Source organism: Solea senegalensis, linkage group LG16, assembly GCF_019176455.1.
Source record: "Solea senegalensis isolate Sse05_10M linkage group LG16, IFAPA_SoseM_1, whole genome shotgun sequence".
Taxonomy (NCBI): domain Eukaryota; kingdom Metazoa; phylum Chordata; class Actinopteri; order Pleuronectiformes; family Soleidae; genus Solea; species Solea senegalensis.
Genome location: NC_058036.1, coordinates 5912959 through 5938304, shown reverse-complemented (window position 1 = coordinate 5938304; position 25346 = coordinate 5912959). Strand labels below are relative to the sequence as shown.

At 40.6% G+C, this 25346-nt stretch overlaps 1 protein-coding gene across 8 annotated transcripts in view; it reads right to left on the bottom strand.

The window, feature by feature from the left end:
* The window catches only part of pacs2 (phosphofurin acidic cluster sorting protein 2), a 65353-nt gene that overhangs the window by 39044 nt on the left and 963 nt on the right, over positions 1-25346 (bottom strand). The gene's annotated exons all lie outside the window — the stretch shown is intronic.

Sequence of the window (25346 nt, the reverse complement as noted above, 5' to 3'; positions counted from 1 at the left end):
AGCGAGGGACAATGTTGTTGGGAAACTTCATTATTTTAGAGTATATACACCAGTCTGAATCAGTCAATAATGAAGCCAGCTGAGAGTTTATTAGCGAAAACTAATTCAGTCTAAAACCACAGATTGGCAGTTAATCCTCCTGTTCAGTTTTGGATGAAACTGCTTTAGAGGGGTTTCTACGGTGGCTGACAGGGGCAAACGCACTGCAACGCTACAGATTGAAAAACACACAGTCTTTCAATTTCGGCAGTAGTTCATTCTGGGAGTAGAAGAGTATGCTTTTATTACATCTCAAAGTTGATAATAATTTCGAATTAAAAGACCGAATCTGGCTTTGAATTAGATTTTTTTTTTTTAACATTGTACAGTACAACTGGTTTACAGTACACTATCAGAAACTAATGTATACAGTACTTTCATACAGACGCTTATGTCCGATTAATAGGTCTCGGAAATATAGCTGCAAACATGTACACAGATACGGTGATCTGAGTGTTTTATTTTTGGAACTTTGGCCTGGAGATTTTGGAGCTATTTCCATGGGAATTAAGTCTACATTTACTCCAAGTTAATTGCCCTTTTTGGATTGTTTTGTTTTAAATTTTCTGTCCATGATCTAAACAACATGCCAGCTTGTTGTTTTTGGAAGGAAAAACAAACGTCTGTCTCTTCTGTCCTTCACACTTTACACCAAAATTGGGTGGGTTTTTTTCTGTTAAAAATAAAGCAGGGGTTCAATTCCCGTCTCCTCCAGCCTGATGTGTCTCTAGGCAAGACACTTGACCCCGAAAGTGATTAGTAAGCCCAGCCATTGGAGGAATAAATGTGCTGCTGGTCCCAAGCCCAGAAATAGGGGGTTGCAGCAGGAAGGACTTCCGTGGTAAAAATATCTATGATAAATCAACAATGTAGGGAGGAAAAAATCTACAAGATACAACTCACAAACATTCACACGCTTACAGAAAAAAAGTGCCAACACATTCAGGCAACAACTATCAGCTATAAAAAGAAGTGACAGCTTCTTCAGTTGATTTAGATTCAGTAATACTTCACAGTTTTGGGTGTAAAGGTTTTAGAGGTCGCTCCAACACTGGCTCGTCGCACCGTGACACTGATTCATGCTCGACAAGTGCAATAAAGTGTAAAAACATCAGTGCAGCGAGTGTCAGCGACGAGAAAACGAGAACATTTCATAACATTATTATTATTACTGGGGTTGTTTAATTGTATTTCTTTTATATTATTTACTCCCACTGTACATAATTAAAAGCAGGCGGTATAACTGGACGACCGACCCCATGAGTTCCTGCAGCAATCATGTCATCAAGCTCCCGCGTCAGCACATGTGCTGATAAGCCATTTATTAATCCCTGTTGTCAAATCTCTTTCTGACCGCTCTTAATTGTTTAGTGGAATTTATAGTACAGTTATTCTACCTAACTCCGACGGTATTTTGATGCATTTATCCTTATTTTATTGTTTTATTTTGAAAGTGATTCAAGATGTTTCTAAAAAGACAATCATCCGTATCTAAAAACTGTAACCTGTAATTGTCTTGATAAAACGTCAGTAAACAACATGACGTCTATTTTGTAAGTTATGGAGCAATAAACTTCCCTGTTGTGGGACTAATAAAGGATTATCTTATCTTATTTAGAGTGTACATGTACGATAAAGCAGTGTATGCTTTGCTTTAAGTCACACTCTCACACCTCCAATTAAGGTTTAATGTGTTTTAATGTTAAGCAAAGCTAATTAACTGCTGGTACCAGCTTCATACTGTACTTTACCTATGTTATTTAACTATGACCTAGAGTTTAGAAAGCATCTTTCTATGCAGTAATATCAAAAATCACAATTGTTTTTGGTCAGGATAGTCTTGACATGAATTTTTCCATAAAGCATAAATAAAGAAAAGTTATAAATAATGGATTGATTAAATACAGGAACTGTGGAAACGCTGTTATATATCCCTGTCATTTGAATATAGTTGAGTACCTGTGGTTCCACAGGGAGTTGACCTTGATCCACTACAGTGTTAATAGGCTGATCTGCTTATTGAGGCCTGATATCACTCTGACAGCAGCGTGTGTGAGTGTCAGTCACACACACACATGTGCACCTTCTGTAAAGGTGAAGGTTTGGAGCCAAGCCGTTGCCGCGTGGCGGACAGCGACGCTTACACGCGCAAATAAACACTCATACACACTCCATAATCAATCTGCCGTGGTGCTTTCCCATTATTCAGATGTGAGCCGCAGGCTCTCCAGAGCTCAGCTGCTCATGCAATATTCAGCTGTGGGATTTGCCGGCTGGATGGGGAGACGGTGTGGTGGAGTGACAGAGCAGTGTGTGTGTGTGTTGGTCACAAAGCCCAGGACATGTGGAGCCTGAAATAGATTTGAGCTCAACTTGTCTGACGAGAGCAGGCAGCTCTGACAGGAAGGGAACGAGTCTATGAATGGACGTGTGCTGAAGTGCCGTGTCGTGTAGTACAAATGTACTGGTCTGCTGCAGCCACATCCATCGTTATACATCCAGGACTAGACTAATAATCATCACATTTTTAAACGTTTTCGTCAGCATCAAATAAATATGGCGCTTTTCTATTATGAAGTTCTCGCACTACTCGACTCTACTCTACTCAGTTTGGTATCAGACACGTCGTTTTCCATTACTATAGTAGCCAACCTTGTCAACATGGACAGTGTTGTCATAGCACAGCTGCACAAAACTGCTGTGACGTCACTTTATACACGACACAAACACACAAACGAGCAAAGCACTCGCTTTCGGTGTACGGAATCATTCAAATCAGTTCATTAAAAAGATTTGTTTGTACTTCCTTCATGACTGGAGCACAGACTCTGTCGGTTTTCTTTCAAAAAATTGAGATTTTAGACATTTCCTTGGTAAATGTCGGAGATAAACGCATGTTTTCAAGATTTTTAAGTCTTTTTAACTGATCCACAGTTCACCATTCCAGTGAAGACACTCTCTGACCAATCAGCGACCGGCAGTCTGTTGACGTCACATTTTAGTTACCAGATACTATTCATTATGGAAAAGCGATAACGAAAAGTAGCCGAATCATGCTAAAACTGTATGGAAAAGCACCAATACACTCCCGGTTGTACATCAGCGGGTACATTGCTAACCGGAACACTTAATAGCTAATGTGAAATTGCTTCGGAAATCCTTATTTTATGGTGCCTTCAAACTGTTCACAAGATTAGTCCATTTTTAATGCCCCCCCTCAAGTCGTGTTTAGGACATTTCAAGTGGAAAGGTTTTGTTAACTGACATTTTCTAAATGGTGGGGCCAATGGAAGTTAATTACGTTAGCATTACCTGCAGCTGTTGCCTATTGCAACGGTGTTCTCGCAACTTTACCAACAAACTCCAAATGTTTCATGTTAAAAAACGTCCCATGTCATAACCGAGAGGTTATGAAACCTACTACAAGACATAATTAATGTGGTGAATGAGTTTGTTATGGCTAAACCGAGCCAAGCTAGCTGTTTCCCTTTGCTAACACTCTTCATGTTAAGTTGGGCTAACCACCTGCAGGCTGTATCTTTATAGTTAGCACGTTAGCATGTACATTAAGTGGCCAATTTTTCATATTAAACCAGTTAATAATTCATTTTTGGAGTCAAAACTTTATGTAACCGAACAGAAGAGAAGAGTCAACATTTTGGTTGCATAGAAACACACGCGCGCAGCTGCATTACCCACACACACACACACACGATAAACTCGTGCACGTTCATCTCCTCTTTGAAGTTACTGAGGTTCATACATAAACTCTCTCTCTCTCTCCCCACATTTCTCATGAATAATAAACAGACGACTGGAGGCAAAGTCTAAACTCCGTCCTGATGTGGTGCACTCTCCTTCCTTAAAAAGAACTCCCGTATTTGCTCTGTGAATCTGTGTCAGTAGATCATTAAACTGTGAAGGCCACCGGAGCGTCAGCAAAGACGGACACACACACACACACACACACACACACACACACACACACACAGCTCAGCCTCTTCACACCTCACCTTCTGTCTCCACAACAACATGCTTTTATCATGAAAGGAGACTGGGGGAGACGCAGGCCGGAGCTTTCCTCCGTTCTCCCGAAACACAGGAATGCACAGACTTGTTAGGTGGAAAGAAAACAGGCAGAGATAGGAAAAGAGAGAGAGAGAGAGAGAGAGAGCACTTTGGATATTTATCTGTAACGCACAGAGCGAAAAAATCTCTCCTAATTGGCTCTGAAGGGAGCAAACTGTGAAATAAAACAAAGTCAGTGTGACTTAATAAACTACATTTTCAAATAAACTGCATTGTACTGTTAAGTGTATTGCTTACTGAATCATAAAGATACAAACGTGTAGAAGGGAAGCGCACAAAGGACACTTTGCATTTTTATCACATGCACAATTAAGGGAAGGAAAAGACGAAAACATCAGCCAGTTTAATTAGTGTTTGGTGTAAACAACCTGCAACTGTGTGCATGTGTGTGAGAAAGGGAGAGATGAAATTTAAATTTTTAATTTGCACAGCAGTATTATAATGAGCACAGAAAGACATCGTGCAGGCTTCAAAGGGATCGACACCTCCAGGCATAAAAAGAAAGAAAAAAACCCAGAAGAATGTCAGAAATAAAAAATAAGAAGGCAAACTAAATTAAGGAAACAAATGGAGCAAAATTGCTTTTCTTAAAATGGTGTTGCAGAGTAACTGCTCTGTACACAGGAGCAACACTGGCATGTAGAAAATTCCCAAACTATGGACTGGCGATCTGTCCAGGGTGTGACCCTGGAACGACCGTCCAATCACAGACCAGATTCACGCGTGCATCACACGTTTGTGACGTCAGCTTCTCAGTACCGTAATTCCTAAGCGGTTGAATAACTGCCAGATGTCAAAAGATGTGAAAGTTGTCAATCAAAATAAATCCAGGTGGCCTGATTATCATGATGATGATAAGAGGGTTAAAATGACTGCTTTTCAGTGGCCGCCATGTTGGATGTATACAAAAGCTACAAGACATCACTTCTCTTGCGTTAAGCCCCGCCTCTTTAGCTGTTTCCATCATGGTACAGTTTGGTTTTTGATAGTACGAAACAGTTTGGGACAGTAAATGGATCTTTGGATCTTGTTCCCCGTTGATATCCGACAAAATAATTCTAATCTAACATCTGACAAACAAAATGTTAGACATTTACAATTACTTTGTCAGATGTTGACACGGTTCTTCTTTGCCGCTCTTGAAACAGTCGCGCTGCGCTGTTTTAGAGGTGTGAAGAAGAACTGATCACCCGACACCTGTAGACAAGGAGCTAACGTTAGCTCATCATGTCGGCGGTTTGGCACTATTTACCGGTTAGCTCCGTTAGCGCTGTTAGCTGAGCTAGCCCCGTTTATTAAAAGAAAAGAGCAGCGCTACAACTAACCAGCGTACCTGTGTCCTGCGTATGTATGCCTCTGTTTAGCGTTACTTCATTTTAACAATCTGGAGTCAAGTAAAAATTATGTCACGCGCGCCCTTTCCCTGTCAGTCGTCATGGAAACATGAAGCTTTGCCAGTGCTGCGGTGTTTGGACCAGAGTCAGAACAAATGTACTGGTAAAAATAAATGGTGTCCATTTGCTGTATTCGTCAAACCTTCGCCAAACCTTACCACCAATGATAATCATATCACAGTCATGCAGGCGTAGTATGTAGTATGTATATATTTTTTTATAACACAAAAAAATATATACATACATATATACATTTTTATTGCCCCATCTCTAACTTGGATGGGGCAAGTCCCATTTCCCGGAATCTCTCCTGAGACACCGAGTACGTGATCTCCTTTACTGAAACTCAATGAAAACCCTCACACACACACACACACACACACACACACACACACACACACACACACACACACACACACACACACACACACACACACGCACACTCACACTCCTCTCCCTCCACACCCCAGCCCCTGTCGACCCTAACGTTATTTTGACAGCTCAATAATTGACTGCTTATCTTTTATTAATAGAGGCAGCCATTAGGCCGCAGAGCCATGTCTGGGGTTCAAGACAAAAGCACCGCCGGCCCTCACATCACATCAGACTCCTCCTCCTTTTCTTTTCGTCTCATACTGTGGCATCTGCACAAAGCTTCACTGTACCGTGGCCTCTTAATTAGTCTCACACACGACAGAGGTGTCCTCAGTGTCACTGTGGCGTTACTATGTTACCCACAATGCTGCTGGCATCACAAAAGAACACATGATGAATTGGCTCTTTCCACAAAAACCGCCCAGAAATGTCTATTTTGCGCAGAAAAGGACACTTGAATCGGCTGCCGAGTTGCTGAGACCCGTGTTGTCCTCACAGGGACACAGTGCACATCAAAGCATTCTCAAATGTTGTCATGATCATAACTTAAAGTCTCTTTTTATCTCAAGATAATTCATTCAAGGCTTTGCCAAGAGTCAAACTTGACTTGAGTTACTCACGTTGGCTCAGTTTATTCTGAAAAAAAAAAATCTATAGATGACTGGGTCAAAATTTTCCTTTGATCAATCTGTGAAGGAGGGAGAGACAAGATTTAAAGAGGACACGTCAAAGTAGGGAAGGTCAAAGAGGACATAAACAAAGATGACGCCTTTGATTGATGGCGTTCCTCAGGGCTAAGAGATCAGAAACACTCGTCTCTATAGTCAATGTTAAGTTGCTTTAAATGTTATTGACTCAACGCAGCAAGTGACCGTGACATGTTGAATTTATTTAGCTAAAATTTGTTCGTTATCAGTCAGTCAGTCATCATCTAACCGCTTTATCCTCCACCAGAGGGTCGCGGGGGGTGCTGTGCCAATCTCAGCTACATCGGGCGATAGGCGGGGTACACCCTGGACAGTTCGCCAGTCCATCGCAGGGCCACACACAGATAGAGACAAACAACCATTCACTCTCACACTCACTCCTACGGTCAATTTAGAGTGTTCAATTTACCTAATCCCCATATTGCATGTTTTTGGACTGTGGGAGGAAGCCGGAGAACCCGGAGAGAACCCACGCACACACGGGGAGAACATGCAAACTCCATGCAGAAAGGCCCTTGTTCCAACTGGGGCTCGAACCCGGGTCTTCTCGCTGCAAGGCGAGAGTGCTAACCACTACACCACCGTGTGGCCAATTTGTTTGTTATACTTTAAGAAATTTTGAACATAAGTAGTACCTCACAGTCGTGGCAGTTCACAAAGTGGATAGGATTTACATTATCCATTATGTCATTACAATCTAATAAATAAAATGTATAAAATATATATAAAATTTTACTTAAACTAGGTTTACAAGTAACAATTCTATCCATAATCAATTCAGTATTTGTTTGGTCCATAAAATTAGTCAGAAAATGGTGATGTTTTAAGGTTGTAATCCATTCAGATAAGGAGCTACAAACTACAATTACTTGCTTTAAACAAACCCAACGCATTGACCGACGCTGACCAGTTTCCCATCGAACCAAAAATCAATACACTTTGTTAGGGAATATTGGCAGAAGTACAGTATACTTTCTCTCGCTGACCGAGGTTTATGACCTTCAGTGACCTCCAGACCAACTACTCCTCACTAAAGCAGCGGAATCGGATTTGTCCTCTTTTAAAGGTCCCGCAGCAACGAGATAAGCGCTTTCTGAGTCTTCGTTTACAGGCGTCGATGCTCAAACTTGCTATTTTGACTGAGGTTAGAATTTTAGAGAGTCAGGATGGTTTCAGAAATGATTTAAACGCAGATATTTAGCCAGGGGGGAAATTGTTCAAACAAGTTATGATCATCTTTTATGATCCTCATAAACTGCCAGGCTTGATTTGATGCAACAGTACAAGATCCCTACCGATGTTTATCGATCCACATAGTTTAACCCCTTTGACCTCATCATTATAAACTTTATGTTAAACTATATTATTTTATTCCTGGTGTTTTTTGGTCTCTATAAACTCTACAGCTCTATAAATAAAGTCTGACCGATTGACTGAGTCCAAGAGAGGTTTTGAAGCTGAAATTAGAAAGACGACAGATATGTGCTAAAAATAAATTGGTTCATTTTACAAACTCTAACTGGAGGAAGTTGGAAGGAGCTCTGTAGTGTGATTGAAGATAAAAATAATTTTATTTTAAAGGTTTCACTTCAATGAGTAAAGTGAATTGGATAGCTCACATTTTCTGATTATTACTTTTTTTTAAAGCTCTTTTGAGTTGTTTTTTGTTTGTTTTTTTTAACTATTCACGTTCATTTCCTCTGGTGAATAAACACGCCTTCATTTCACACAGCTCGGCCACTTGTGAGGCTGAATGAAGACGGATAAGTGTTCTCTGCACTCAGTGAAGCACACAAACAAGAAGACGCCGCTGAATACTGAGGAACCGTCCACAAAGAGAGAAAGAGACTTCAAATCAAAACAGCCCACTGGCGCTCCAACCCAGATAGAAAACACTCGAGTAGAGATAATGTGCGTTCACACATTACAACTACATTTTCTTTTTTATCCATAATGAATGAAAAGCATCAAAAATGCAGGACAGGGAGACGTGAAATCCATCTCCTCCTCCATCAGCTCAGAGTGAGACTGACCTAGAAGCAATTAAATCCATGGTAGCTACTGAAACCAGTTCACACAGAGACCTTTTTCTGGCATAAACACCGACCGTGTCAGGACCAGCGGTCCTCATGGAGACCAAAACATGGCCCTAATGAGGCAGAGGCTCATTTTCTGAGGAACTGTTTAAGTTTGAAGGGTGTTTTGGGTTAAAGTTAGGCTTAGATAGAAGAGTCCCTCTGGGATATTAAGGTTCCAGCAGCAACGCAGCACCATAAAAGTGACATAACACAAAAATGGTAAAAACAGGAAATAGCAGCACATATAGATAGATAGATAGATAGATAGATAGATAGATAGATAGATAGATAGATAGAATATTATATTATATTATATTTAAAATATGGTTTTATAATATATATATATACATATTTATATTTACCCCACACAGAAATAAATATATTATATAGAAAGGAAGCTAATGCAGTGTCCTAAGAAAATTGGCTGCACAAAACTGTGTGTGTGTGTAACCAGCTGACGCAGAGCAGAGTAGGGCAGAGATGCATCAAGCAGAGAGCCAAGTTGTTGTTTTATGTCTTCCAGCCAAAGTGCGGAGAATCTAATCCACTAAGAAAAAACAAAAAACAAAAAATAAAAATGGACCATGCCCTTTTGAGAGCCCTGGGGAGGCCGCCGCAGAAAGAGGAATACAAATGAGAGCTTTGTGTGCGGGCGATGATTCCGGACACCCACTTTAATCATCCCTACATGATGAAAAGGGATTCCATTTCTGCTGGTCTCCGACGGGTGTTTGTATCCACAATTTTTGAAGTGATTATGGAGTAAGTACCACCGTACAGTGTAGGTCACTGTTCAACCTGAAATATTCAAACTGTTGGTTAAAAATAACGATGGAAATTTGCATGCGTTTGAACTCAGAATACCGGTCGGTTCAGTGGGGCACTTCTCTGGTATGAACCGCGTGCTACGGATGAACCTATTGTACATAACATGACGTCAAATGTCACACTTGCGTGTGGTTGTCGAGCCCATCCCGTTCCTACAACGGACTCCTCTCTTCAAACATGTTTCCAGAGGAACTGAAGCAAGGTTCGGTCCCATCCAGCCACATGAGGTCTATATACACAGTACAGGTCTCCATTGAGTCCTAACTACACTATGACTAAACTAACTATAAACCCAATCGCGTACATACCCTTTTATAAACATGTCAAACTCATTACAAGACCAATATAGCCATAGTAGCATAGAAGTCGCAGCTTGTTTGCACAAGTACTCAAAAAGTGACTTCAGTAGAAGTTATTTTAAAGTAGTTTTTTTATAATGTACTACTCAAGTACTGAAAGTAAAAGTAGAAGTATTGTGTTATGTAGTGATTAGGCAGCACAAAATAGTAACAGTAAGCTATAAATGTCATAAAAGAAAAGATAGTTGACATTAGTGATGATAGCCAGCGAGTTAACGCTAGCTAGCTGCTAAGAGAACACCGCAGCATGTCAGGAACCGCGGGTAGCTAGTACTTATAGTGAAGTAGTTCTACTTCGTTACTATACATCTCTGCTGACAGTCAGTCGATTCAGCAGCACACACACACACACACTCATGAGTCAATCTGTCAGTTAACTTCCTGTAGAGCCGCAGAAAGCCAAAGAGAGTCGAGTCTGACCCTGAACCGCTAAGCTTTGCGCTTCGTGAGCAAGATCATTTATATACTCATGTCATTTATAGCGCTTTGTTCAATATAGAGAAACACAATGACGTTTTTGATGGTTTCGTAGAAAGGGTGCATTCTAAACAAATCAAACGAGCCCCATATATAACGTAATAATAATAACAATAATAATAATTCATTCATTCATTGATAAAATAATAATAAATACTTTGTCATTTATTTGAAACACAGACCGTTCAGACACATTCTCATCATAAGCACACGTACACTTTCTTCTATGAAAAACAAACAATTTAGCCGGCGATTTGGCAACGCTGACTCAAGTGACTTCATCAGTTTAGTGGATTCCTAAAAAGGAACCGGTTATCACGGCTCTAATTCAGTTATTCTGCTCCTCATCTGTGGAACAAACTTCCTAAACATTTAAATCTTTAGAACTTTCATTGTAAATCACACTTTTATCTCTTATTATTTTATTATGTCTTATTATGTTATATAAATAAACCTGCCTTGCTTGTAAAGGTTCTTAGTCAACATAGTCAACTTGCTTTTGAATAAGTGGGAGGCGGTGTCTTTATCTCTGTGCTGTTCAGTTCGGCAAGACACTGCATATTTCACAAAACAACAACAAACGTTTAATTGAATTAATCTGCTCATCAGTTTTTTTTATCAGTAAAAAAAACAACAACACTAAAATACAAATTCCCCTCTACTCAAAAGACTCTCCAGGTCCCATCACAGCGAGGCTGAAGTGTCCTGGATAATGGTTTTCATACCAGTCAAGAGTTCGCGACGAGGACATATAATTACAAAACAACAAGCGTCGGCCTTTTGTTGCAGTAATTACAGAGCGGCCTGCAGATTATCTACTACAATCATAACAGAGAAACCGCACGTGCACTGGTCTCTCCATTGTTGGCTGAAGAGTCCTTCGGCAGATCTGCTCATTGACAGGTCTGTGTGAGACAGAGCTGCTGAAAACGGACGTGCAGTGCACTCTGTCCATTTATATCAGTGGTTATTGACTGATGTGGCTGACAGAGTCATATTTCAACCACTTCGGCATATAGCTGTTGATGTCTGATGCACTGTAAAAATGATGTCTGAATTTGGTAGCTCAAACGTTTTGAAGCGTATTTAAAACAAAAATGCAAAAACAAACATTTTTGACACCAAAACCTCACCACTTTGAGGGTTGAAAGTGAGGACAAAATGCAGCTATAGGTCATTTGTGGAACATTTTACAAACCGCTTTAGCAAAAATGTTCCGGTTCTACAATATATCATGACGGAAAGACTGTTTTTACACCCCAGTGTGACATAATGTGGTATTTTAAGAGCATGGGACAGTCCCAATGGCATATGGAAGCATCAATCAATACTGGTGAGAACACATGGTGAAATTCAAACTTCAAAACACACAGACCCGGGAAACTATGCCCGGTCGACAGATGGCAAAAACAACCATCAGTTAGAATTTGGTAAAGATACACCGACAGGTGGCAGTTGTCTGAAATCATCATTGAAAAAAGGGAAATCAGAAGAACCATGCAGTAGCAGCATCCGGACGTAGGCCACGTCTGGCAACGACAAGTTTGGGCCTTCTTTTGGCAAATTTGCAGTGTTCCAGGCAATGTGTAATCTGGATGTCACCCTACAGTGGGTCATGTCATAAATAATAAATAGGGCCCAGATATCTTCAGACAAATGTGGGCCATCTTGAGTAAGGATGTGTCACATGTGGCTGACAGCTTGAGTTCCAGATCTGGCAAACAGGATTCAGACTAGTGCTTAGAATTTTTGCCAGAGCCCGAACCAAGAATTTCCACCACCTTCCTTAGGTGCATGATCATGTTGGCCAATTACTTGCGCGCTCTCTCTCATCTCCTCTCACTTGTCCAATCTCTAATATTGGCAAAGACATTCTGGCTTTCTTGGTCCATTTGGGCAGCCCATGACCAAGTGGTAAGGGAACTTGGCTTTTAAATGGAGGGTTGCAGGCTCGAGTTCCCACCAGATCAATAAAGGGTTTGGGTATCCCTGATCAAGGTACCCAACACCCATTGGAAATGCAAATACATAGCGTACTGTACCAAACTGGACCGTTCCACTCAGTTTTAGTCACTCACTCATCACACAGATGGTCACTTCAGAGGACCATTCCATTTCAGAAGGAAGAAGGTTCACATATGAGTCCATTTGTGCATGTCCTCATGTCGTTTGCGTGCCTTGTTATTTCATTGTCTCATCATCTTCTGATTGGCTGGAGCTAAGTGATTACCGTCATCGATTGAAAGGTGCCGTCCATTCATCACCGTAAATCGAGTGTGAAGCCTTTGGCGGGACTTCTCTCGATGCCGTCACAGACAAAGCAGTCCAGGGAGCGTTCAGAGCCCCCGTGAGGGTGATGAGTCCAACACTTTAAACATCCAAAAATGTAGACTGTAAAACAATAGAGACCTTGCTTCCTGAAGGACAGGAGGAACAGGACATCTTTGGCTAAAACTCGACTTGGCTTAGATTCAGCACTGAGGTGGCCAGGTATGACAAACAACATTGGAGTCATCATAGGTGTGAATGTGAGTGTGAATAGTTATATATCTCTGTGATAGACTGGTGACCTGTCCAGAGTGTGCGCTGTCTCCTGCCCTACGTCAGCTGGGATTGGCTCCAGGATTCATGAGACAGATGATGGACGGCTGTGGAGGACTTATGTGTGACAGCACTGAAGCTTTTCTTCAATATTTCTGACTGGTTTTACAGCTGCTGTTAAAACGGAATATTTCTTTTATAAGGTCACACACATTACACCACAACACCATTTACAAAGAGCAGGACTGTCTGTTCTCTAAGCTGTAAATAAACCTTTTAGTATCCACTGTCTGCTAAAACAAATATGGATTAACGAGACAGTGAAGCTCTGTTGAACAGACAGGTCAGACACAAAACAGCCTTTCTTTCTAAAATAGTTTTGTCTGAACCGGGCTTTTAGGGAATTATACACGAGCGAACGTGAGGTTTCTCTAAATCATCTGAGTCACTTGAATCACTGCAACTTCAGTCGATGCCTGTGCTGCAGCAGATTAGATTAGCTGGGGCCACACTGCTGTGGTTTGCGCTGCATCTGGGAGGCCGGAATTATGATGTTTACAGGCTTTTAAACGTGCTTATTTCTGACAGGCAATGAACGTTCATTTGTACAATTATCCAGGGTTAGAGACGACAGGTTTGAACTTACCAGTCCAAACCCATAGACCGTATATTAAAAAATGGCCGTAGTCTTGTGGTTGCAAAGCGGACTCCTGTTTCGAGAGACTCGTGATTTGTGATACGAGCGGCAGATAGAATTTACGAAATCCACATCCCGCTCTGTTGAAGATTGAACAAACATCTCCGAACACAAGAAGGATGACGACAAAGACAAGCAACAGCGAATGCCAGCGCAAGAGAGAGGTGGGATTATGATGTCATGGTTTTGAAAACCTTCCACATTAACTCATTCAATGGCAGCTTGTTTTTGTGTGGACAGCACCCATATCTACTTTTTTATATACAGCCTATATGCCAACCTTAAAGGTCCAGTGTGTATAAATTAGTCAGTGTGTCCACGTGCATGCTAAAAGTTAGATTTTAGTCGGACTAAGACATGGTAGTCCGACTTAAATTGATACCAGAATAATATGATACATAGTCCGATTACTGGAGTCGGACTTCTGCACATGCACCAAAATTTCCTCTCCAGTCTGACTCCGAAGTAGGAGGCGACCTATAAACTGTGGTGGCGTCTTTCTTAGGACAACACAGCAACCCCGGGAGCTAGTGTTGTAGTCAAGACCACCTAAACCGAGACCAAGTCCAAGACTTTGAGGGGTCGAGACCGAGACAAGACCAAGACCGTTAGCGTCACTTTGCAGAATTGACACGTTGCGCTGTGTTTTCTTTTGGAGGTATTTATGCACAAAAAGTCTTTGTGGTTCAGGTAAATGTTATTATAGATGACTTGGCTGACATCTTCTCACGGCCTGTCACTCACATGCACTTTTGTGGGGGGGCGTGTGAAAGGGGGCGGGAGGGGTGAAAGCCGTTAACGGTGACAAAAATTTCAAACGATAAATGAGTCAAGTTATTGGTTTGCACCCAAAGCAATACGATTTACGCAAAATCACAGTAAATGATATTAACAAGTTCATCCAAACATGCACAGGCAATTTATTGATATCCCCACATGGTCTTTTCCGGTCTTGAAATAAAGTCCGCTTTGTCCGAGACCGAGACAAGACCGAGTAAAAATGCGGTCGATTCCGAGACGAGCGCCACCTGGACTCGGTAAGTTATCCGATCGCCCGTCTCAGCCGGACCGCGGCCTTAGCTCGATTAAACTGCGCATGTTAAGGTCCTGATTCACCGTGAGACTGCAGATTGTAAAAAAACAGAGGACTCACTCCTACTACGGTGGCCTTCACATGTCACAAAGCATGTACGAAATAAGCTTCTACTTCAGAACACAAAACACACGTGCTGACTGGTTTGTCCATTTGGTGCCACAAGATGTCGGCTTCTGCAAAGCCTTTGCCCAAAGTACAAATAAAAGGCTTATTTTAAGGCTAGGAAAACCAAAGGATTTGTGTTTTAAAGCGATTATACACTTGCTGTGCCTTGCACCCTCCTGAATGTCCCACACCGAACATTTAAAGGATTTCACTGCATCCATTTAACCAGCAATGTGTCAGGGAGGAGTCCTTGCTGAAGCTCGGCGGAGGTCGTATGACTCAGCCACACAACAGCAGGATACCAGACGTGGCACAACAACTTTTCCTAATTACAACAATATGTTCAAGCTTCTCAGCTCTCCTGCTGGCCGCAGGTTTTCAAAAAGGGATCTTGACCTACATTTCTGCTCTCCGCTCTAAACTCGGGGGTTCTTTAAGTCTCAGCGAAGGGAGAACGGAAATAGCAACTCGCTCTTTTTTACACTCACTGCTGCGAGAGGCAAGTCCACAAATTGGCCCGAGGCGCTTTCCACGATACGAGAAGCAAAAGCCTCATTGATCAAAGACGCAGAGGGTTGGATATGGAACAAATGATCACAGAAATGACAATACATGCTCAAAATTAATAATCAACATGGCACAGCGGAGACTTTTGCCATTATAACTACCACACTGCAAAGTAACTCAAACAATGTTGCTATGGAAACGGGTGACTAAGGATTTCCCTGGAAGTCAATGTTTGGACACACAAATCAGAATCAGTCGTGGTGGCGATATGACTGCATGGATAAACATTAACTCCACACAGGCCAGAGCAATCGATTAAGGAGTGAAGGAACAAATCATGATGTCAGGGGGGAAGAAAAGCATAATTTTCCTTCATTATTCACCTCTTTCAACCAAAACTGAAATAGCTTCAACATGAATGGAGGAACAGCACTTAAAAAAAGAAACCTTTAAACCCAACGTGCCTGGACTACAAATTTAATATTGAGGGGCAGATGAGGCAGCGGTGAACATGAAACTCCAGAAACAAATTTCCTTTCGACGACACTAAGCTTCCGTGGTTCACATGCTGCCGCGTTATAATCTCATCTACATCTGGCACAAAGTTTGGACACATCCCTCTCGTTAACCTCCTTCTCTCCCTCAAAACCCCCCAAAACATCTCAGGAACACTGGAGAAAGCAAACAAACCCAGAGCTATTTTGATAGTTATTTTGATAGAAAATCACATGAAATCCAGTTTAACATGATGGAAGTCTTTGGAAATGCATTCGTCTATTTGCAGAATAAAGACGAGAGTTCAGGATGTTTCCGTAAATGCAGGGAAAATGAAGATGTAAATGTATGAAAATGAGATGTTATACGTCAGCGGGAAAACACTAGTGACCAAAATAATTAATGAACAGTTTCAAATCAGTTAGGGTGTCACAGTTACTTCCTTTGATTAACCTGAAGGTCCATATTCAACGCAGACAGACAGACAGACACATATAAACAGCTAGAATTGTTTTTAGAGAGTTACAGAAAACATTGAACACTCCCCCAGCTTAGGAGAGTGTGATGTAATGAAAATAAAAACCATTCACTTGGTCCATTAATTGAAATTATGACCCTATTGCAATTTTCAAATCGCAGGACGCGCAATATTTGTTGAAGCCAAAATGTGTGTCAAAATATAATTTTAGATTAGATTCATTATTGTCTTGACCTGTACACACCTATCTTTGTTACATCGAAAATGAGAATAATTAGGAAAAAACCAATCAATTAAAAACAATGAACTAATTAATCACACAATTTTCTGTAAGTAATCGTGATCATTCGCGAAAATCAACCTGAAGCTTATAACAGATATTTATTTATATAAAATTATGGAATATACGTAGAGTAAACACAAAAGGCCTATTTAAATTCAAAGACGGCAAAATGAACACGGCACTCAAAAATGAGCATTCCCTCCAATATCGCAATTCCTCTCAAAATAATCGCATTTCAATATTTATTTATTTATTTTTAAATCAGAGCCACAATGGACAAACCTGACCCAATGTGTCTGACATTCACACATGTTTTGATGAAACTGGAGAGCCCTGAGGAAATTGAACCCAGCACCTTCTAAATATGAGGCAACAGTGCTAACCACTAAACCACCACCACTTAATAGGTTATCATGAAAACATGACTTCCTCTTCCTTTAAACACAGCACAGTTAGAATATAATACTAAATATTTGCCGGCAATATTTTTTTTCTCACAGTAATAATAAGACATTACAGTTCTAATTATTTCATTATTCAACTCTATTTATACAGCACTTTAAAGACACAGTTGGCTGTACTGTACACAGACATGAGGATAAAAACAGAGAAAGCCAACATCTTAAACTGAGTTAAACGCCAAAGAGAAAGTGTTTTTAAGAGAGGACTTAAAAAACAGGAAGTGAGTCGGCCTTTTTTGTCTTAGGCACGACAAACAGCGACTGATCTGCTGACCCCGACTCATCTGTGCATCAAGTTTATTTATTGCATTATATTAAACTTTTCATTTTATATGTATGTATATATATATATATATGTACTTATATATAAACAGGAAGTGAGTTTATACTGTATATATACTTAATACTTACATTGCATCATTAATATGTTTTTATTTAAGTACACATCGTTCCATGTCAAAACACGCACTTTTACTTTGAAATTCGGCAAAACATCATCATGAACATCTTGATATGCGATATCACGATGGAATATCAAGTTCTAATTTTCAGCTCCTATTGCTCACACGCTACTGGAACAGGTTCAAGTTGGAGTTCTGACCACGGATGTAAAATTGAGCGCACCGCTATGTCGCCGTTATCATGTCTGCTCTCTATCATCTGGCGTCTGTTTGGACTAACGACTCACCGAGGAGGACTCGACACGACACCTGACACACTGACACGTGACCGCGGTTGATTTAGCTGCTGCTTCTGCTGCTGCTGCTGCTGCTGCTGGCAGGGAAAAGACACGTCACTTTTACACTCTGCATCTCCTGTGGCACGTTTGATTCTTCTCACCGAGCGTGAATTGAATTAGTGCAACACGCGCGCGCTCATGAAATGCCAGGGCCATGCACGCACGTAGCGAATAACACAGTGACACAGTTTTCACCCCTCGTACAAAAACGCTGCGTTCCGTTTTTCCCAAAAGACCACAACCTTTACTCACTTCCTCCTTTCTTTAGCCTTGAAACGACACAGTCAGCATCTAACTGGCTATTAACAGTCATCTGGTGTTTACGTCTGCACTTTTATCAGTTGTATAAATATTAAATTGTCTCCATCGCAGCCCTGTCCCTTCTTGCAGTTCAAGAGCACACGCAAGTGAAAAACAATCTTCATTAAAATGCAGACGACGCGCGGACAATGTGGTGAAAACGACACTTTTCCACCCTGCAGAGCGGCAGCTGCTTCGAATACGAGCTGAACAGATAACACGAACGCTGTTTACTTAAAAAAATCAAATATAGTCTGCGGGGAAATAATATCGGGATACAGAGAGCAGGCAGTCAGGCATGGCACGAAGCAATGAGGCATGATGAAAGTCAGCTGGAGGCAAAATTGACCAGCCTGCAGAGTCACAAGGCATCTTAGATGTGTGTGTGTGTGTGTGTAATGAGAAGCTAACTGTCCTTCCCTGTCCTGTCCTGTCCTGCCCCGTCTGTCCTCCACGATGTGCTGCCTCAGCAAGAATTGGGTTGCTGGATATCTTACATAAGTCTCTCTGACCAGCACAGGCAGAGTCACACTGACAAATACATGTGTATGAAAAGATGTAATCAAAGCAGAATGACATGATTTATGGATTAATACAATTATCAAAGCACTCTAGATGTAAAAAAAAAACGGAAAAGGCATTACCATATATTAATAATTTACAACTCAAAGTAGCACTGTGGTCCATGTGTGTGTGTGTGTACAGTGGCCTTGAGAGTGTCACGTAATTGTGCGTGTTAAAAGAAGAAGTAAATCAAACTGTGTATTAATGGATATTTCAGTGGCCGTAGAACCTAGAAAACAGGGTGTTCGCTGATTAAAAGTGAAAGTGGATCTGGAACATAATCAAAGTGTCGTAAATCTGCCTCAGTTTCAGAGGGGAAACTAGTAAAAAATGTTTCCATCATGGTACAGTACAGTCTGGAACGGTGAAGTCCTGGGTCAGGCTTGCGTTTCGACATCGTCTCCTGACTATAGTCAGACTATGAATCGCATTATCCCGGTACGTTAGTCCGACTAAGACTGGGGCTGGGTGATAATACAATTACACTATACATATATGTCTAAAATCGGTGTTTTAACGCGCATATAAACACAAAGACTGAACGTTACAGCATGCTACCTCCACATTAGCACGTAGATCAAAGCTTCAGAGACACTCTGCCTTGTTTAAACTCTCAAACATTGGTACAGAACAGGCACCGAGTGCAGGACAACAAGAAGAAAGAAAGAAAAAAACAGCAACGTCAAACAAAGGGAGGCTTTAACTGGCCCTCATTCATCCTACTCTAAATTCCCGCAGGGTGAGCATCTCAGGCAGCCGGGGGACAAAAGAGCGAGTGTCTCACTGCTGTTCAAAGCCACATCTCAGCACTCTTGTCCTCCAACAGGCCCAAATATGACGGCCTACTGCGTCCAGCTGCCTCTCCAGGGCCCGTTCAATCCCGGCTCTGTCTCGGAGGTTGGCCGCGTCTCCTGCAGCACTTATCCTCACGCCTGTGGGCCGATGTGCAGAAATGCGGCCGATGCCCACTTCAAACATACCAAGACGAGACAGCTCCACGCCTTTTGCTCTGGTACAGTAGAGCGCGAGCGTGGTGTCCTCACCCCGAGTGATGACATTATCGAGTATTTAAATGACTTCTCTTTCTGAAACTCCACATATTCAAACACACACGCGGCAGGATTCAGTGTGTCACATGGGCCCACGTGATCGCATGACCCCTCGTTAGCTGCCACACAGGTTAATAGCCCCAGTGACTCTGGCTATTATCATGCTGTGTTAAAAGTCTGTTCAAATGATCTCCGTTTGCCCTTTAAATATCAATATTTGATTTTTAATAAAAGGAAATCCCTCATACGTTATATAACATTTCCAATGGAGTCTCCGGGGGGTTATTGCACTCTCGTAGCCAGGACAGGGGCTCTATTAGGCGGATACAATTCTGACATGGGCCCCTTGACTCCCTGAAGCTCCACTCAGCTCCAGTGAGCTATGCAAAGTATATACATATATGTATATATGTGTATATACATACATACATATATGTATATGTATGTATATATACATACATATATGTATATACACACATATACATACATAAGTACATACACATATATACATATATACATACATACACATATATACATATATACATACATATATGTATATATACATATATACACACATATGTATATATATATACATACATACATACATATATGTATATGTATGTATGTATATATACATACATATATGTATATACACATATATGTATACATATATACACACATATATGTATATATGTGTGTATATATAGATACATATATACACACATATGTATATATATACATACATATATGTATATGTATGTATATATACATATATGTATGTATATATAGATACATATATACACATATATGTATGTATATATACATACATATATATACAAATATATACAGTATATATACACTGATGAAAAACACACACACACACAAACTCTCACACTTGAGCAGGAGTCGTATAAGAGCAGGCCTCGGTGTTCCCCCTCAGCACTTCATATCCTGGCTTAATATTACCATAGCCTCATAAACACGCCGTGCTGCCTCATTAAAAAAAAAAAAAAAGAGAGTACATAGCAACATTTGCATTTGACCAGCAGCCGGTTATCTTTTGCTAAAGCGACCACAGGTTCATCTGAGTCTGAATCACCTTGATCCCCAAACCACAGGCAGCTGTCGTTCAAGCCACGTCTAAATGAGCTTCCTCCCATGATAGGTGATAATTAAGCGTCTCGTGGAGTGGCACGTGTCCCGACGTGACCCGGGGGAAACGTGAGACCACTGCAGAGGCAGCCTAATAGCCGTGGACTTCAGAGACCGCAGAGACTGGGTTTATAGAGACGTGAAGAAAATTACAGGAGAAATAGACAAAAAAAAAAAATTGCCAGAAGAACACTGTTCACATTAAAATGCAACCAAGTCCCTTATGACATGCTGTAGCCTTTGCTGAGTTACAGCAGCAATGAACCCACTCGGTAATCAGCTACCAGGAACACAGGGAGACTGGAAGCATGTTATGAGCCTACTACGCTTTACGCCTGCAATTTAATTTCCCATATGAAATTTAAAAAAGAACTGCATGTTGGGAAAAAGGCTGTAAATTTAGCCTGGACCTGCTCAGTCAAAGATCTAACTTCATCTTCACATCATTTCATACCAGTGTCATTAGATACTCAACTACAGTTATTATAACTTTTACACCTCATTAAGACTCATCCGGTGTGTGGGATCTGTGCATTTTGAGATACAACTGCTTTATTTCAACTTGTTTAAATCTCCTCCAGATTGATTGATTGATTGATTAATCGATTGATTGTTTGTATACTGTCTGAGTAGTAAACCGGTGCAGTCTTTTGACCACGTCAATCTTTACGGACATCTTGGTGAAATAAAGGCAAAATAAAAACAAAAAAAACATGAATATTTTCCTGATTTCTCTGCTGCACATAAATCCTTAGAAGAGTTTGTGAGCAAAACATGACAATTTCATTTCCAGGTTTGGTCAACAATTATTCAACATTTTCTGACATTTTACGGAACAAACAAGTACTAAATTAACCAAGAGAATAATCAACAGATTGACTGATGATGAAAATAATCATTAGTTGCCGCCCTAGTTTTTTTAGTCATTTTTAATCAGACTTTTTTTATACAGGAGGGGAGTTCCATTTTGAATGGGGGAGGCTGTAAGGAATATTCTAGTCAACACTCATGTTTATTTCTTCAGTGTTTATAATGATAATATAAATAATTATATAAAGAGATGTACTGTATAGTAACGAAGTAGAACTACTATACTACTGTAATTAAGTACTAAAATGCTAAGGAGCTAGCTACCCGCGGTTCCTGACATGCTTGCGGCGTTCTCTTAGCAGCTAGCTAACGCTATGTCACCCTGGATGCTGTTTTTGACCCATATTTTTGTGCTGCCTAATCATTACATAACACAATACTTCTACTTTTACGTTTAGTACTTGAGTAGTACACAGCATATATTTTTCTGAGTGTGTTTAGGAATGTATCTAACACACTGGAAGGGTGACCTCCTCTTTGTTACGGGTGGGTGACTTGATTGTACTTTGTATAATCTGACACCGCGGATTTGTACATTAAAAAATGAAAAATGTGAACGATAGAAAAAAAGAAAACCATCCTCTAATGTGGATAGCTCATTTTAGTCGGACTCATTAGTAGGTTAAAAGGCCTGAAGTGAGACGTTTTAATGGAAAACTAAATTTAGGGTAAAAGTTAAGTGTAGATAAGCTTAAATCTGCAAATATATTCTCGGAGGTTTCCGCTCCGCCGACGACGCACACTAATCTGTGACTGTTTTAATTAAAAACGATTTTTTTTAAAAAAGGAAGCGAGCAGGTCGCTCTGCCGTAAAACATGGTTGCCCTTTAAAGACAGGCAGCGGTCAGCGGTGTTGCTGCGTCTCCGGAGGCTTGTAATCGCCGGATGAAGCGGCTGATTTGATGACTGGTTTAACAAGGCGACGTTCTCCCGTCCTCGGTGACAGACAGCGGTCAATAATGAGCTGCAAATGAAGCCTTCACTCAGACAAAGTCGCTGCGAAGTGCCGCGAACACGCGGTCGACACAGGAAAGCACTTGCACTGGGATTAAACCTGGGACTTTTTAATTACGGGAACATTTTTTTATCCACTCTGTCCCATTCTGCGGACATTATGATATTCCTGGAAATGAATTAATCTCATTTCAGCTAAAAGCCATGCAATGTAATATCCACCGGTGGTATTAATTTAAGAGGATAAGGTACGACAGAGTATTAGGGCCAAACTTCCGAAAACATTTCTTAATCCTCCCAGAATAAATTTGCGATATTATGAGAATAAAGTCATAATTATTATTCAAGCAAAATCTCAGCTGCGGCGTGCGTCAGGGTGAGGATCGCGGAGCATTTTGTGACGTTACATTTTGGTTTGGTACTATGACATTTTCTCATAAAATGATGACTACTGTTTGGCTTTAATCGCACTAAAACTTATATGTATATATATATATATATATATATATATATATATATATATATATATATATATATATATATATATATACTGTATATATATAGAATCCAGTTGTCGGGTGAAAACCCACACAGAGTTTTCACTGCTCCCAAACGTGTCACAAGAAATTAAGAAGCATCCGACGTGTGTGTCTGAGCTGGGGCAATTTCACCTGCATCTCAGGAAAGATGCACAGCGGTAACACAGCGGCGCAGTCGTCTATATGGAGATGGAAACTCATTCAAAACAGACATTATATATGCAATAAAGCAAGAGTGTCTGAGCCACTGCTGCAATTCACGGTCACTTTCAAAACAGGAAACGTTAAATCACATATTTGTGGGGGTTGCTTCATGCAACTTCCAAGAGCAGGACATTGTTCTTCTGATTTACTGTCTGGATTCTGTCCATATTCCCGCAAAATATCACAATTTTGATAGGGTTTGGAGCGAGTGCAGCTGGAGTTACATTTGTTCTGTTAAACTAATATTCGCAAGATCACAAATGGGCTGCAAATACAAAGTTCAAGTTGTGTTAATTCCAGCTCATTTGGGATTTCCTCCATTTAATATAATGTAAAATAATGATCGTTTACATATTGCTTTTGATGTTAAAAACAAATCAGAGAAGGAGACATTTCGCTGAACATTTTAAAGACTAAACAATCCATATTTTCATCAATAATTAAAACGATTGATCACTGCAGCTCTTTCATCGATGTAACTGACAGCTTCTGGGTTAAGTGGACCAGGTCTTAACCAGGAGTCTAAGAATAAAATTGAATCTCCAGAGCTGAATCAGGGTTTGGCACTGATGACGCGCCCTGTCTGAGTCTCTGGAGGTCACCGGAGCTGAATGGTCTCCATGGTGCAGCCTGGCACAGACAGTGATCTGGTATTAATGCTGGTTATCCACCATGACAACTGGGCGGGTGATGATGATGCTGAGCATTCACAGCTTTCAGCACAAGCTACACCTGCACTAAACCTAGATAGTGAGTTAAGCTGGGATCTTCCACTTATCCTGGTTTAAATGGGCCTTAGCTGTAAGTACGTAAAGTTTATTTATTTATACAGCACCTTTTATAAGTGCTTTACAATAAAATAAATATTAAAAGAGACAACGGATAAAAACATAATTCACATTCAAGGCAATAAAAAGGCTTCGAAAAGTCGTTAGCTGCTTTTTAAATGAATCCACACACAAGTAGTAAGAACTAGAGGCAGCCACTGTCTGAAAGGCTCAATCCCCTCTACTCCTAAAGTTTGTTTTGGGAACAACTAACAGCCTCTCAGGGTGTGGGGTAGGTGTGTGAGGTAGGATCAGGTCAGAGGTGTAAGAGGGAGTTTGTCCATCAAGCTCTAAAAGTAGGGACCAGGATTTTAAAATGTCCTCTAAACTGAATGGGTAGCCAGTGGAGTGAATCCTGGCTTGGCCTGAGTAAAGCATACACTGATCATAAAAATCTATCATCATCATACTCATCATACATATCAAACATTAATGATTTTAACCGTTAAAACTGCCATTTTTTGTCATGATGCATCAAAATATAGTGATTTGAACGGGTTTCAATGAGCACACTTTTGTGCACAGGTGTGCTAGTGTGAGTATTTCAGTCAACATTGTTTACAATGGACTGAAAATTAAAAATACACAAAAATGCACAACCTGGCATCATTTTTTAACAATATGCATGAATAAAGGATATAATATTTTAGAAATTAAAAGGCAAAAGCACAAAAATGTGTCTCGGTGTGTTAAAGAGTTTAACAGGGCTACAGTAGGAACACGGCACCTCAAGATGGTGGCGTCCCTAAAGCAAACCCCTTACTTTAAGCATATAAAAAAAGGCTTTTTCTAAGGCTCCAAAAACCAAAGATTACTTTAAAGCAATTATATACTTATAAAAAACAAACTTATGGGTAACATATTAACCCTTCTGTTACCAATCCTGTCGGCATGCGTACTTCTCATTACCATAACTCCTCAGACCATTTGTTTTATCTAGAAAATTATAAAAAACTATGGACTGGCAATCTGTCCAGGGTGTGACCCCGCCTTTCACCCTATGTAAGCACCTCACATGACCCTCAACCCTCATGTGGAGGATAAAGCGATAGAAGACGGATGGGTGGATACGAGAAAGCAGAGAAATAGAGCGTTGCGCCCATATACTTGTCATTACGGTAGACTTCGGGACTTCCGCG